The sequence below is a fragment of the Balaenoptera borealis genome (assembly GCF_965194805.1).
Source record: "Balaenoptera borealis genome assembly, chromosome: 3".
Classification (NCBI taxonomy): Eukaryota; Metazoa; Chordata; class Mammalia; order Artiodactyla; family Balaenopteridae; genus Balaenoptera; species Balaenoptera borealis.
Window position 1 is genome coordinate 2,712,847 of NC_138866.1, and position 17,082 is coordinate 2,729,928.

General features: G+C 41.7%; 1 protein-coding gene across 19 annotated transcripts in view; it reads right to left on the reverse strand.

Annotated features, from left to right (window-relative positions):
* Positions 1-17,082, reverse strand: part of WDR20 (WD repeat domain 20) — a 63,214-nt gene that overhangs the window by 30,051 nt on the left and 16,081 nt on the right. Inside the window, exon 2 of one of the 19 annotated variants that reach the window (XR_014243303.1) lies at positions 16,282-16,499. The exons of 17 other annotated variants lie outside the window; for them this stretch is intronic. The gene's annotated coding sequence lies outside the window, so the exon portion shown is untranslated. Of the gene's footprint in view, positions 1-16,281; positions 16,500-17,082 lie in introns of those variants that run through there. One more of the 19 variants, XM_082387439.1, reaches the window with a different exon arrangement.

Below are 17,082 nucleotides of genomic sequence, written 5' to 3' on the forward strand. Positions count from 1 at the left end.
CCTGTCGCCTCGGCTGGGTCCCCCGCCCGGCACCCCCATGCCAGCTCAGAGCCCTTCTAGCAGCCTGTCCTCCTCCAGGCCCCCTCCTAGCCTAGGGGCAGCTTACGGGCTTAGCAGCAGGCTCCTTCCACCCATTTCTACGCACCTCCCATTCTTCCACCACACTTGCCAGATTAATCCTAAGACCTGGGTCGCTCTCCCACTCCCGACCTCCTCGGCTCTGCCCGGCCGTACCAACGGCTAAACTCCTTAGCTGGCATCCACAGGCCTTCCTCTTACAGGCCTCACCATCCCCTGCCCCTTCACGCACACTACCCGCAAGGGCAGCACGTGTCCACACGCTGCCTGCGCTCTTTGCACCTTCCTGCCTTCCCTTACGTTTCTCCTTTCACTTACAATACTCCCCTCCCCCTCCCCCCTCCATCACACAAATGCTGCTCACCGCAGCGCCAGTGTCATTTCCTCCTGATCTCACCCCGGGAGGCAGGCTTTCACTGGGCCTCCACTGAGTGCCTATCCCCATGTGCCACATTTATTAGCGGTAATATGTGAACTGTACTCCATATATTGTGAAAGTCCTTTCAAAAACAACAAAAAAGTCAGGAGGCTGCTCAGTCACTGCCGGCCTGAATGGATTAACCCAAAATAGCAGAAGCAGCTCCAGTGGCATCAAAGGTCTCCATTATGCCATTTGAAAATCAAAAGAGAACTGCTGTAGTGCTTTCTATTACCGTTCCTTTGGATCACATCTCAGACAACCAAAATAGGAGCCAAAAGTGGACAGGGGATTACTTCCCAGTGCCCCAGAAGATCACCGAGTTGGAAAGACGAGGAACAATTGGAGTCCTGTCTCAAGACCTGGGATCCAAAATAAACCACATTATAAAGACTGTTCCACAGTTTTTCCTGCAGGAGACTTTTAACCTAGTCAGGCTTGGGGTTTCTAATGTCTGCGAGGGATTTGTCCACAGTCTGGGGCTGGACCACACCTAGCTGGTCATCCTGGGGAAACGCCTCCCGGTCACAAGAGTGAATGAAATGAGACTCAGACCACTCCGAGCTGTTATATTTGCTTTGTGAACAAAAATCAATGTACTATTTAATACAAATCTTCTTCAGCACGGTGGAAAATAACCTGGGGCTCTAATGACAAAAATACCAAACAGTGATTTTCAAATATCTTCACTGCCCAGGTGAGCAGTTTAACACTCAGGTAACAGTCAGTTGTAAGGTACTGCACAGATGCTGATTCCACAGTCCAAGCCACCTGCCCTTGAAGTAGACACAAAACCAGGCTAATATTGTGAAATAGCCCCACAACTCATCTTTCTCATAGTTTCTTCAGTTCAATAGTTACATTCAAAATATCTGCATAATTGGCATTAATGGTATTTAGAGTCTAACACATTAAAAAAAGAGATATCAGGGGTATTAGGAAGTCAGGTTTGGGATAACTTATCCCAGTAGGAAAAAAAAAAAGGTCACTCAACTGTACCATTCCAGCGTTTCAAAAAGGCCAGAAGCATGTCTGTCTTACTCGCCACTCTACCTCCAATGCCTAATAAAGCGGCTGGCACACGGAAGACGTTGTTAAGTATCTGCCGTAGAAATGAAACAATTCCGAAAATGGGAAGGAAAAGTAAAGTGATGGGAACCAGAAGAAACTCAGAGCCAGACATATATATAAAAGCAAATATATAATCTTTCTGCTGACCAAAAGCCTAACTAACAACCGATGCCTTCTTGGGCGCCCATCTATGAAAGCAAACAACCTCCATTAGCGAATACCGGAAAGTCACTTGACGGTTTACAGAGCACCCTCAAGAGGGTGCACCCTCAAGCATCAGTTCTTCTGACCGTCATTACGAACCCGTGCATAGAAGAACTACGGCCACTCCCATTTTATAAACAGAGAAACAGAATCAGCTGTCAAGCCACCGCAAGTGGTGGAATTGAGGCCTTCTAAATTCCAGACCCTGTGCTCCTTCTACTGCATCACGTTGCTATGACAGGAAGTTGACAAGATAACATCAGGGGTAGCACTTAGTCTAAAATTCTATTACTGTGTGACTCCATGCTCCTATGCTTGCTGAAGTGGCAATCAAATATTCCGGCCTTGCTCAGTTTGGCCCAGGTTCCAGACCCACCTTCTCAACACATTTGCCTTGCAGGGCTGTTTTCTTAAAATGGAGATAATCCCAAGCATAATACCTGACACTTAAAAGGCACTTTAGAAAAGTTAGTGAAAACTCATATTTCTCTTTTTGAATACGTAAGGACTTGCTGCTTATCAGAGAGGCTTTGAAAATTCTCATCATTCGTTAACACTTTCAAAGAAATCTAAATAAGGAAAAACAGGGATATTTCTTTCTGCCCTAAATTTCCTGGAGAAAAACAGCAGAAGCCAAGTTTAGAGCATGTTTTCCTTCCAATATAATTTTCCAAAACAAGACAGTACCTTCCCTTCCTTAGTCTCCATTCCTCCTTCATTGTCAGACATGCTAGCACACGCCCACACTTGCACTGGCACACCAGACCCACTCCCTTTACTGAAAACAACTGTCACGTCGTCTGCAGCAGGCTTCTGCCAGTCCTGACCCCGGAATGAGCACCCAGCGCTCACATTCCAGAGCTCCTCTCCTGTGCACGACAGCAGCAGCGAGGCCATGAGAAGTGGGGCAGGGAACTCCATGGAAGGAGAGAGAAGGGAAGAACAATGCCATCCACCATCAGAATACAGGCAAATAACAAGATGTAAAATGCGAGGGGGCGCCACCTTTAGGTCATTCCAAAATGGGAAGAGATGCATAGTCACAAAATGCATAAAATGCATTCAGTGAAATCTTCACAGCAACGATCCGTGGAATTGCATACTGTTCACCAAAGAAATACTTCTCACAGGAGCCAGAGAAGGCTCCTCCTTTGGAACTCTGCTTTGGGTGGGGTGGGAGCAGCCGCCCAGAGGAAGCAGGGCTGAGACTATGTGAAGCGTCTTTGTCTCCCCTGGCCCAGCACTGTCAGTCAAGTGTCTGCTGAAATAATACACTTCTGTTGTTATCACATATGCCATTTTCTCCCAAGGCAGTCTGTCACTTAAAAACTGTTAGCTATGTAAACTCGACTCCTCTTCCCCCAGAGTGATTTTTCAAAAATGAACTTGATAAGCTACTAAACTGCAACATCTTCGCCATCTCTTCGTTCCCTTATGCTGCACTCCACGTTCAGGTCAAGTCTCTTATCACAATGCGAAACGCTACAAATGGTTGTCCTGGTGCTTCGTTTAGGCTAATGAAATACTGATTTCTTCATTAAAGAAAAACTATGAATAAACATTAGATAAAATCAATTTGCACAGATTTCTAACACCAGATCTCACCCCATTAAAATGCTGACATATTCAAATGACCTATTTTTATTAAACCCTTCTGTTAAATATGCAGACATATGCATTCCTATTCCCAAGGGAACACCAACATCTCAAGTGGAAGAAAAGGCAAGAGGCTTTCATTTCTGCAAAAGATACTCATTTCAAATTCTTAGAAAACAGGTATTTTTAAAGTTTCCCCTAAAAGGGGTGGGGGCGGGGAGAAATTCTGTGACCTTCTAAAAGTGCTGTGACAACACTGGTAAAGACCACTCCAAGGCAGTGAGTAGTTCCTGTCTGCTGCCTAGCTGCTGCCCCACCGCCTTCCCGGCATCTGCGTGCCCGTGAGCTTGTTACATCTGGCCCGGCACACAGATAGATGACTCTTCCGCTTTCTCCTTCACGGTGCTGAGCAGCACAAGCAGTGCCCTGCAGAGGGGAGCCCGTTCGAAGCGAGACGTGCCCTGAGTCTCCAGTTGTGGGGAGGCCCTGCAACTTTCTGACACTCACTTCCTTATCCTGCATTGAAACTGAGGCCCAGGGAGGGGTGGTGATCTGCCCAAGGCTGCACAGAACTTAGAACTGTGCTTTCAATCACATCACGTTGCTACCTTTTCAATCACCCAACTTCAGGTGGAACAATGAACTACTGAATCTGTAACGCATGAAATTTCAAAAACTGGCACTGATGTGTACCAGTAATTTTACACCAAATGACAGTATTCTGGAGCCAGTACATTGCTGGGTTTCCAAATAGGAAGCAGGAGAGCCAGAGAGCACATTAAACTTATCTTACAATGAAAGGAGATCAGCCACTAAAATCGACGGCCAAAACACTGGATTTGGCCTCTGTACTTCAAATAGTTATTCTCTGATCCAGCCAAGCCTCAGGTGAAGAAAGCAGACTCAATTCAATGACAGTTACAGAGAGCCGACCGATTTCTAAATACTACTATGAAGAAAAGCTTTGCTCTCTCTCTCCTTCATCTAAAGTTTTATAGTATCACTGGAACTGCCATTCACTTGGCACTTCTGCCGTTTGTCATTTTGTCATATGTCTTATCTCCTCAACTAAGTCAAATTTTGGGGGGACATAACTGTCTTATAGGCTACCTCAATGACAGCCACTCAGACATTTCTGATGTTTTTTCCCCTACCAGATTAAAAACGCCTTTTTAGGTACCTGAAATGTACCGTGCACCGGTACAGCACTAGTAACGCAATAGCAGCCAGTTTCAAAATGTGGACCAGTGAGACTAGCACAGACACGAACGTGGAGGGGCAGGCCTCGCCTAACTCTGACGGGAGTGTAAACTGGCCGGCCTTCATGCAGAGCAATTTGGCAACACGGAGCAAAAGCCTCCTTTCCTTTAAACACAAATTCAACTCCTAGGAATCTGTCCTTAGAAAATATTTTCCAAGTGCGTAATCTATCTGTAATAGCCCAGAGCTGACCCAACACAAATGCCCATCCACAGTAGGCTAGGTGAATAGCAGACTATACATGGAATACTACCCATGGAAGACATGCACTGAGAAAAAACATGGACAAACCTCAAAAAATAATCTTGAGTGAAAGAAGCCAGATATAAAAGAAGCACAGCATATACTAAATAATTCTATTTATATAAAGTTCAAAAATAAGGAAAACTCATGTGATGCTGGACGTGAGGACGGTGGCTACCCCTTCAGGAGTGTGGGAAGGGGCCACAGGGAGGCTCCAGGTGGCTAGGGATGCTGTTTCTTAATCTGGGGTTGGTTCTACTTTGTGAAAAACTAATAGAACTTTACATTTATACATATTTCTGTTTGGATGCTTTCCTTAAATTAAAAAATAATTTTAATGATCAAACACACAAAGACAGTCAACTCAGCTTTGTTTCTAACAAAACATTATTAACATCTTATGTGTTTGAAAAATGAAATGGGTAAATATATCATGCAGCCATTTAAAATGAAGACATTTACTTACCAGCAAAGAAGGATGTTATATGGTATATCATTAAGTGAAAAATTCAACAATAAAAAAATAGGATTCAAAAGATTAAAAGAATTATAAAGAAATCTGAAAACTGTATTCATACTGTAATCATATTGTTAGCAATAATAGTACATTGTTACTTTTTTTTTTTTTTTTTGGCCGTGCCATGCGGCATGCGGGATCTCAGTTCCCTGCCCAGGGATCGAACCTGTGCCTGCTGCACTGGGAGCACAGAGTCTTAACCACTGCACCATCAGGTAAGTCCCAGTATATTGTCATTCTCAATGTCTTGTAGAATAAAACAAAAAATTAATTATGTGAATGTCATTAGGAATTCAGATTTTCCACATAAGACGTATTAAATGTATAGAAGCAATGACCAAATGGCAATAGAAAATCCTAGTGCCCAGACTGTGTCACAAATGCTATTTGTCACTCAAAGTCACCAAAGGCTCCTATATACTTGATACCAGGTATGGGGCAGGAAGTGCACAAGATGAATCTGGAACATCTTTCTGTACCACTGAGCAAGAAAGCTATCAAAGACTACTGAAGTTGTGTCCAAAAGATTCAAGGGCTGGACTTCCCTGGCGGTGCAGTGGTTAAGGCTCTGCGCTTCTACTGCAGAGGGCGCGAGTTCGATCCCTGGTTGGGGAAGATCCCACATGCTGCACAGTGTGGCCAAAAAAAAAGACTCAGGGGGCAAAGCAGAGGGACTATCATTGGTCAATGATAGGACAATTTACACATAAAAACAATACTACAGAATTTTCATGGAATAAAATAAGAATCTGAGTTCACACTAATATCAATAAATGGGGAGAAAAAAAAAGCTTTCCCCTACAGTAGACTAACACCTAATAAATGCAGAAGGAAAAAATAATGGAGTTTGAAAATCACCATTTTATAACCATCACAGTAATACAGTAATAACCAATTCAGCCAAAACTCATCAATGGATGCTAAAACTAGTGGATAAAGGTCTGATGAGAAAAAGGGTATTTATGTAGTCCCAAAGTATCCTTTCACAAATTACATATCAATTACAAAGAGAAAAGTGGAACTTGACCATGGGTTAATTTAGCAAACACAACCTTAGTCAATGTTCACATCACCACTGTGACCAGAACAAAGCAGCGTCCTGTGTCTCCTGACCTGCTGCTCCAAGAAAGACACGACAGTGGTTCTGTGGTGCCCCCCACCCCGCAACTGTAGACTATGAATCTAATCACAAAAATATCAGACAAATCTAAACTGAGAGATTCTACAAAATAACTGGTCTGAACTCTTCAAGACGTCAAGGTCGTGAAAACAAAGAAGCAGCTACGAAACACTGAATGAGACTAAAGAGCCTGCAGCTACCTGTAGTCTGCGAACCTGGACTGTTTCCCAAACCAGGGGAAAACGGCTCTTAAAGGACAGCATGGGAGTAACTAGTGAAATGTTAACGTGAACTGCAGATTAGATCAGTTATATTTAGATTCTGATAAATGTACAGTACTGGGGTTAGGTAAGAGAAAATCTTGTTCTTGGGAAATAGAAACTGAGGTTTATACGAATAAATGGACATGATGTCTACAAATTACTCTCAAATGATTTATATTATATATGTACATACATACACAAGGAGGGAAGGGAGGAGGAATGGAGAAGAAGGGGGGAGGGAAAACACAAATGATAAAACAAATAGGCAAATTTTAAATAATTAGTCCATCTGAGGGTTCTTTGTACTATTACTGTCATTTTCTGTAAGTGAAATTACAACCAAATAATTTTTTATTAAAAAGAGATTTAAGAGGCATCGACACTAATCGCAATGTGTGGTCCTTGTTTGGAAACAAATTTAAATAAACCAATTACAAAATTAATTTGAATAAACTGATTATGAAACAACACTTATCTGTGGTAGTGGTTACATGAATCTACACGTGGGATAACACCACATGGAATACACACACACACACACACACACACACACACGAACCTAGTGAAATCCAAATGCGCTCTGCAGACTTCACCAATGTCAATTTCCTGGTTTTGATATTATACTATAGTTATGCAAAATATTACCATTTGGGGGAAACTAGGTGAAGGGTACATGGGACCTCCTTGCACATTTTTTGCCAGTTCCCATGAATCTATATTTCAAATTAAAAAATAAATAAAATAATTAAAAGATCTTTATGTATCAAGAAACCAACTGTAAAAAATATTTATGAATCTGTCAAAGAACAGACTTTGATCAAATGTAAATTTTTTACATGTGAAAATATGGTTTTATTTCTCCAGTCTATGTATTGTAGAAAAAGTACAGAAGAAAACAGATGATGTTTGGGGTTTGCTTTAATATAATGCAGTAAGGGCTTGAGATAATAGATGAAATGAGACTAGCCATATGTAGACAACTGACGGAGCCGGGAGACATTCTCTCTACTTCTGCCTAAGTTGTAAATTTTCCGTAATTAAAAAAGTTTCATTCTGTTTGAGATGTATATGTTTGCAAAGAGAACAATTTGAAAAGATATTCAGTAAAGTATTAAAAGTGGTTATTAAAGGGGGGGGGTAGTACTTAGATGACAATTTTTTGCCTATCTTTATTTCTAGCTTTTCCTCAATAATTATGTATTACTTGTGTAATTTTTTAAATAGAAAAAGAAGAAAACACAGGCCAAAAAACCAACTGAAACTATTTGAAAATTATTCTGGTAGTTTAAAAGCATGTCATGGCCTAGCAGAGAGTCACAGGAAAATATATGCCTTGTGAACAAACAGTAAAATTCACCATAAAAGGAAGCCTACGGTTACACGAAGTAAATGTATGAGCAGGGATGATATATCACCAAGAGGTGATGATATATTCTGAACTGGCCAAATCATAAGTTTCACACCAATTACGACTGCTGGTGTCTGTTATTAATGTTTCTGTGGCACCAGTGATGTCACTCAATGAGATGAGACAGGACAGGAAAATTCTTTAAAGAAGCCAACCATTCAGGGGACAGATAAGGAGGCCGTGGCTGGTTCTATTGTTTCACTCTTCAAATAGTACTACAGTGTGAGAAGCATTCACTGTGTGCTCCTAATTTGCTACAGTGGCAAATACAGATAACTTTTCCCAGAGTCCTCTTTGGGAAATTCAATCTGTTCCAAGTTTACTTCCCAATTTTGCCTCTAATGTAGGTCTAAAATTGAATCCCCATCTTTCTCACAAGAACTGAACTGCGAATTTATCATCAATCCCATGCTTTTCTAGAGATTCTAGGCCCTAAATTATCCTCAATCCAGAAGAAATAGCTAAAAGGGTTACACAGTAGAATTTCTCCTTTGGTATTTGGCAATATTTTAACATTTAAAATCTGGAGGCCTGAAATAAAAATATTAGGCTCAAGAGGGACAGTATTGTATTTGTAGTCTCCATGGGGACAGTACTGCATTTTAAATGTAGGTTAGCAGGCCAACCAGCTGAATAAGCAGTTTCAAACTGAAGCCTGAAATCAACCATAATCCAAAAGGCAGCACTTGGCGACAATCGCACATTTGTTTCACTCTAAGCACTTATCATTCATCATCTCACATAATAAAACATACATAATTTAAAAATTGCAACTACTAGCTTAAAAAGTTAAATATGAAGCTATTCACAAAGAAGTGGACTGAAGAAGCAACTCATTTCCCAGCATGAATAATTCTGTAACATATCTCTATAGACAATGGTCTTCTGAGAACACAGGTAACCTAAGTCTCACATTCACAGAATCAGAAGACAGACAAACAGAGCTGGAGCGGAGCTTTAAAAAGTCACATTTGCTCTCAAGATGTTACAACTTAAGACCGAGGAAGCAAATTGTCTAAAATCACAAAATCAATTCATACCGCAGCTGAACTGGAGCTCTATACCCAGTAAACTCAGGAAAGGCACTAGAGTAGCCTAACCCAAAGCCCTCATTTCCGCCTCCTTTCCTTTCACCTGTGGTCTTCTTGCTTCTACATCAGACGTAACAACTAGCTGTCAGAACTTGAAATTATATTATTTATAACACAGAGTGAAGAAATACACAAGACTTCACAAAACTCATTAAGCTTAGCATAAACCAAATGACGCTCATTTAGTTGGCACCAAGTTCCAACTGCTGCGAGCCTTCTCCAGGCTGAGAAGGGAGGAGGGAGAAAGGGAGCTGCTCGCCTCTTGATAAGTCAAAGCTCTGGAGCTGCTGTGTCCTGAACAACTAAGGCCGATAGCCACTCCCACAGCTCTTTCCAAAGCCCCTGACTGTCTTCCAGAAAATCTTCCCTCTGCAGCCAAGCCAAATGCCCACTAATAAAATTCTGGCCAGCAGGGATGTACCCAAATTTTATATGCAAATACAAGAAGGATGGCAGAAATAGGCAGTGATTTTAAGCTAGGCTGCATAGACACTGAAAGCTAAGAAATGCAGGCCAGGAGCTCAGCTTGGAGGTACACATGGTTATGACAAAGGCTGAGGCTCCAAATACCAGCAGGTCCCATGGGCAGCATTTATAAGTTTATAAGTGGCCATAAACTAAAAGGCAGTCTTCAGGGTGGTATGGAAAGATCTCATCTCTCCTCCATGTAGAGTACTGCCGCTAGATTTGTCTTTAAATTAGAAGAGACACACAATAACACAACATCCCCAAATTTTCTTGTTGTCCACAGCAAGTCTGAGTACTTGTGCTGTTCTCACAAACTTCTCAGACCTCAAGCACATACATGCTCGTCGGGCGGCGAGAAACCACGGCACACTCAAGACCCCAAAGGAGGGAGAGCATGGCAAAGCACAGAGAGCCAGCCAGGGCCTGTCCTGGTGCAGGACGAGGCTGAGAAAGGCACTGTGAGACTGTTTTCAAGCCTGGTGTGTCCCATTCCAGAAGGCCACCTGCCTTCATCACAGGTCTTCTGCCTGTGTCCCTAGCAAACACCTCAATTATTTGACATTTTTGAAGGGCCTAAATTATTTCTCTGTGGAAGCTCACACATCAATCCCATCCTCCACAAAGGTCCTAATGCAGGAAAACAAAAAACACTGAATAGGGTACCATTTCAAAAATGTAAAGTGACATGTTACAGAGAAAGCTCTGGCTGAAAACCTACATTACACTTTGAGGAGTGATTAGGAGTGCAGACTGTGGAGCTAGGATGCCTGAGTTTGATTTGGGTTCTGCCATTCCTAGCGCTGTGAGCTTGGACAAGTTATTTAGCTTTCCACGCTACTGTTTCCACAAAATGGGGAAATGGGGATAATACAATAGTTCCTACTATATACAATGTTTGAGGATTAGGGAGTTAAAATTTGTAAAGCGACTGGAATAGTGCTCACTCAAAAAGCTACCTAAGTATTAGTTATTATCATTATTAAGTAAATAATATCAATTCACATTTGATACATGCATTCAAACCAAGAAGTACAGTGAGTAAGCTTGGAAATAAGCACTTAATTCCTTGTAAAAATAAATGTATTTTTCTATTTAATTGCCTGTCCAAAAATGTGTTTGGAGGGGTGGGGTTTGGAAGTGAGGGAGCGAAGGTCAAAGAGGTGAGAGGAGCAAACAGAGCCTAAATAACAAGGCCTCTCCCCTCACCAGCGACGGCAGCTGTCCCCTGGGTCAAAGCGGCGCTCAATCTGCTAACACGTGTTCACTTCACTTTCGTAACACAGCTGGACTAAAGCAAAGCCAGCAAAATTACTTTTCCCAACCAATTAAAATTTTTCTAAATTCAATGTAACATATTTTTTAAGTTGCAAAAATAATACAGGTGCACAGGCCAGAGTTGTGTCGCATACCAATTTACACCTCAGCGAAAACACAAGTTGATTTCTGAGACAAAAATACTGAGTAGCATGTATAATGCAATGACTAGATGTGTGAAAATACAGAGGCTGGGCTATGATCTCAAAGTCTCTTTTACCCCCCAGTTCTCTGATACACTGTTAAGTAAATGAAGATTAAGAAAAGGAAATAAAACAGTCTGTGTTTCTATTAAAAAAAAAAAAAAAAGCTAGAAGGTTGTTGCTTAGTAGATGGGGTTAAGAATGTGAGGGAAGAAGTCCAGAAACATGGGCATTACAACCATTTGTTATATGACCACATGACAGCCACAGACTCACAGGTACTCTCTGGGAACAAGGTTTTATATGAAAGGCAGTGTGATGTGCCAGAAAGGACACAGGCTTAGGAGTCTGACAGACCCACTGAAATCTCACGCTGCCACTTACCAGCTGTGTAGCCAGCCGCCTTGGCAAGTGACTTCATTCCTCAGAGCCTCCCCTTTCTCAGCTATATATCAAGAGGGAAACACCACTCCCTATTTTGCAAAGTGTTTTTGAGGATGAGACAATGTATGTGAAAGCACCTAGTTTAGTGCCCAGCACCGAGTAGGTGTTCAATAAATGATAACCGTGATGATAAACAAATTAATCAATGGCTATTAATATAATCCACAAATTAAATGGCCAATAAGCTTTAACTGAGTGTTAAAGCTATAAGGAGAGCCCTGAATTAGATCCCAAAAGGCAGTGGTTCTCAAACTTTAGTGCATCAGGGACTTCCCTGGTGGTCCAGTGGTTAAGAATCTACCTTCCAATGCAGGGGACGCGGGTTCGATCCCAGGTCGGGGAACTAAGATCCCACATGCCCTGGGGCAACTAAGCCCACGCACCACAACTACTGAGCCTGCGCACCTCAACTAGAGAGGAGCCGCGCGCCACAACGAAGTTTCCGCATGCTGCAACTAAGACCCGATGCAGCCAAATTAATTAATTAATTATTTTTAAAAAACACAAAAAACAAAACTTTAGCACATCAGAATCGCCTGCTAGTTAAACAGCGTGCTGGGCCCCACCCCTAGAGTTTCTGACTCAGCTGGTCAAGGCGGAGGGCAGAGATCTGCATTTCCACAAGCTCTCAGGAGATGCTGATGCTGCTAGTTGAGGGCCACGTGTAAGAGAACCTCTGCTGCAAGGGAAGCGAGAAGGGAAGCGAGAAGGGAAGAGAGAAGGGAAGTGAGAAGGGAAGCGAGAAGGGAAGCGAGAAGGGAAGAGAGAAGGGAAGCGAGAAGGGAAGAGAGAAGGGAAGAGAGAAGGGAAGAGAGAAGAGGAACCCTTCTGCTTTTGAAAATGTGACACGTCAAATATTTAGGCATTGGTATAGTTGAGCAAAAAGGTGTGGGATGGCACTTGAGAAAAGACCAAGACAGACAGACAGACAAAACAAGTGTACAGGGGCAACAAGGTGTCAGCTTGGCCAGTTAAGTATCTCATTACGAGAACTGTCAGAAAGATTTTGAAGAGGCCATTGGTAGGCTAACTTTCTTACTAGGCTCAGCTTGGATTTTTGATAGTTTAGTAAAGTGAGCCATTACAAACCTTGAAAAAGTTAACCACATGGTGAAAATGGCAACTTCAAGCAGAGATGCAACAATAGGCAAGGCCAGGCAAGGTGGCACAGAAATAGGAAGAAAAGAGCAAAAGTAGTGAAGGACCACCACTGAGTCTATGCAGGTGATCCCAAAGCATCCTCCATCACTTACAGCCAGGACCTTCAGAGCCTTCAGTCTGCGAGATGATCACCCATAAAGGGAGCTTACTAGACATGAGAATCAAGCCCCAGTAAACCCTATTTATTAACGTGGCACAGCCATGCATTAACCAAGGGAGCTAAGAGACCTCAAACACGATTCACTCAAATGAGAGGGTAAAATCTCTTATTTCTTTAGTTTTATATCATTTACTAAACATGTTCCTTTAGTGTAGTACATAATATTAATTAGCTATCATTATACCTATTATTACTAATCTTTTTTTTTTTAACACCTTTATTGGAGTATAACTGCTTTACAATGGTGTGTTAGTTTCGGCTGTATAACAAAGTGAATCAGCTATACATATACATATATTCCCATATCTCCTCCCTCTTGCATCTCCATCCCACCCTCTAGGTGGACACAAAGCACAGAGCTGATCTCCCTGTGCTATGTGGCTGCTTCCCACTAGCTATCTATTTTACATTTGGTAGTGTATATATGTCCAACTAATCTTAATCTTTATTTACCAACTGAAAATCCTACAAAATTTATCTCAAAACAATGCTCACCAATAGACTATACTTCAATCATTATTTTTAAGTCAACATTGGTAAGATAAAGATAACTATAACTTGGGAATTCCCTGGTGGTCCAGTGCTTAGGACTTGGTGCTTTCACTGCCGTGGCCCAGTTTCAATCCCTGGTTGGGGAACTAAGATCCTGCAAGCCACACAGTGCCGCAAAAAAAAAAAAAAAAAAGATAACTACAACTTATAATGAAAAAATACACAGGACATCATGATCTACTCAGAGTTCAGCAGAAAACTGCTGACAGATTATTTTCCACATAAGACATAAGAAGTAAAAAAATGCTAAGATTGTTGTAAAAAAATAATAATAATAAGGGGGGGTTGAAACCCCATCTCACATCTTATTCCAGAATAAATCTCAGCAGTATCAAAGAGATGTCAAATGTAACTAATGAAACTTCAGAAGTACAAGAAGAAACCATGAGGATTTTAAAAAATAAAATTAGAAGGGCTAATAAGTATGACCCTAAACCCACAGCCAAAAGGGAAAAGACTAATACGTCTTCCTCTAAAAAATAAAATTTCTACCTAGGAAAAACCACCACAAGCAAAATCAGAAAACAAATGACAAATGGAACCAAATGTCTGCAACTCAGATCACAAATCAAGGGCTAATTTACATAAAGGAGAGCTCCTACAAGTAAAAAAAAAAAAAAAGAAAGACCAAAATCCTAGTAGAAAAATGTGCACAGGATATTGACAACTCACAGAAAATATAAATGGCTCCTAAATATATGAAATGATGTTTATATCACTTTTCATTTATCAAACTGGCAAAGATCGAATAATAGCACACTGTGCCAGAAGTATAAATTGGTACAACCTGTGTAAGATAATCTGTGCCTATCAAAAGTACAAATGCACATTCCTTTGACGCAGCAATTCCACTCACAGAAATTTATTCCTCAGATATACTAGCAACAGGTCAAAGTGATATATGTACAAGGTTCTTTACTGCAGCATAGCCTGTAACAGCTAAAGACTGGAAACAACTTCAATGTTCATCAAAGAAGGAACTATCGTACAGTCATACAATGGGATATTGTGCAGCTATTCACAAAATAAAGAGCTCTTTACATACTGATAAAGAATAATCTCCAAAATATATTTCATAAAACAAAACAGAAATAAGGTACAAAACAGTACAGATGCTAAAGCTTACCTTTTTTTTTAAAGGAGGGAGGAATATATCTGTGATTTTATGTGTAGAACCATAGCCTGTCTCTGGAAATATACACATGAACATAACCCTGGTTACAGGGTGGCTAGGGGACAGGGTATGAGAGACGTTTCATTGCATGCCATTTGAACTTTGAACCACATGCATGTATTACCTATTTAAAAAATACAATATGCCTATGAGAAGTCAGAATACCTATGTTCTTTTTTAAATTTTTACTTTATAGTGGAGTATAGTTGATTTACAATGTTGTGTTAGTTTCAGGTGTACAGCAAAGAGATTCAGTTTATATGTATATGCATATATCTACTCTTTTTCAGATTCTCTGCCCATTTAGGTTATTACAGAGTACTGAATAGAGTTCCCTGCGCCATACAGTAGGTCCTTGTTGATTATCTATTTTATATATAGTAGTGTGTATATGTTAACCCCCAACTCCTAATTTATCCACCCCCCCCCTCCCCCCTTGGTAAGCATAACTTTGTTTTCTAAGTCTGTGAGTCTGTTTCTGGTTTGTAAATAAGTTGATTTGTATCATTTTTTTAGATTCCACATATAAGTGATATCATAATATGATACTTGTCTTTCTCTTTCTGACTTACTTCACTTAGTACGATAATCTCTAGGTCCATCCATGTTGCTGTAAATGGCATTATTTCATTATTTTTTTATGGCTGAGCACTATTCCATTGTATATATGTACCACATCTCCTTTACCCATTCATCTGTCAACGGACATCTAGGTTGCTTCCATGTCTTGGCTATTGTGAATAGTGTTGCTATGAACTTTGGGGTGATAATACCTATGTTCTAAATGAAGATTTCCTCACTAGGTTACCTGAGATAATAAGTTCCTTTCACTACGCACTCAGTACTTACTGAGTTCTACGTGTGCCAAGCACTGTTGTAGGCACTGCATCCCAGCAGGGAAGACAAATAAACCCTCCTCTCGTGGACTTAGGAGGGATGCAGCCAGTAAACAAATAATCAAATGAGCATCAGAGTGGAAAGGGCTATGATGAAAATTCAGTCAGGAAAAGGGAGTTGTGGGACTGAGGTGGAAGGGTGATTGTAGAGCCTTTCTAGGGAGAGGTATCGGAAAGCTTCTTTGAGAGGGACACACTTGGGCAGAAATATGAAGCAGTGAGGGAGCCAGCCTTGTTGGCTGCCCAGGGAAAGGATTCTTGTCAGAAGGAATGCATAATGCACGCAACAGCACGCATAATGGCTCTGAGGGTGGGACGTACTCCCCTTCAAGGAGGAGAACGGAGGGAGTGAGAGAGAGTGTGGCAGAAAATCTCACGGGGGCGGGAGGGGGGACGTACCAGATCATAATAAGGAATTTAGGTCTTATTCTAAGTGATATGGAAAAGCATTAGAAATTTTTTAAACAATATTTATTTGGTTGCACCGGGTCTTAGTTGCAGCAGACCGACTCCTTCAGTTGCGGCACGTGGGCTCCTTAGTTGTGGCATGCAAACTCTTAGTTGTGGCATGCATGTGGGATCTAGCTCCCTGGCCAAGGACTGAACCCGTGTCCCCTGCATTGGGAGTGCGGAGTCTTAACCACTGCGCCACCAGGGAAGTCCCTAGAAATTTTTAAACAGTGGAGAAACGTGTTGTGACCTGTATTGTTTAAAAGATCCCTCTGGCTGCCATCAGGAGAAGAAACCGGAAGAGGCGAGGGTAGACGCAGGGAGCCCATGGAGCTCACTGTAACAATCCAAGTGAGAGACGGTGCTTCCTCAAACTAGCAAGGCGGTGGGGTGGAGGTGGGACGTGACCAGGTTCTGGATATAATTTAAGGCAGTGCCAACAGGCTTCACTGAACGGTTGCAAGTAGACTAAGAAAAAGAAAGAAGTCACAGGTGACTCCAAAGTATTTAGCCCAAGCAACTTTTTACAATGATCTAATAGGTTCATTTAAAAAAAAAAAAGTCACACCTTCATACAAAGCTCAGCTACTCTAAAATGGGTTATAAATACCATCAACAGGGCTTCCCTGGTGGCGCAGTGGTTAAGAATCCGCCTGCCAATGCAGGGGACATGGGTTCGAGCCCTGGTCCGGGAAGATCCCACATGCCATGGAGCAACTAAGCCCGTGAGCCACAACTACTGAGCCTGCGCTCTGGAGCCCACGAGCCACAACTACTGAGCCCACGTGCCACAACTACTGAGCCTGAGCACCTAGAGGCCGTGCTCTGCAACAAGACAAGCCACTGCAATGGGAACCCTGCGCACCACAACAAAGAGTAGCCCCCGCTCACCACAAGTAGAAAAGTCCACGCGCAGCAGCGAAGACCCAATGCAACTAAAAAAATAATAAATTAATTAATTAATTTTTTAAAAATTTAAAAAAAAAAGATCCCACGAGCCGCAATGAAGATCTCCCGTGCCTCAACTAAAGACCTGGTGCAGCCAAATAAA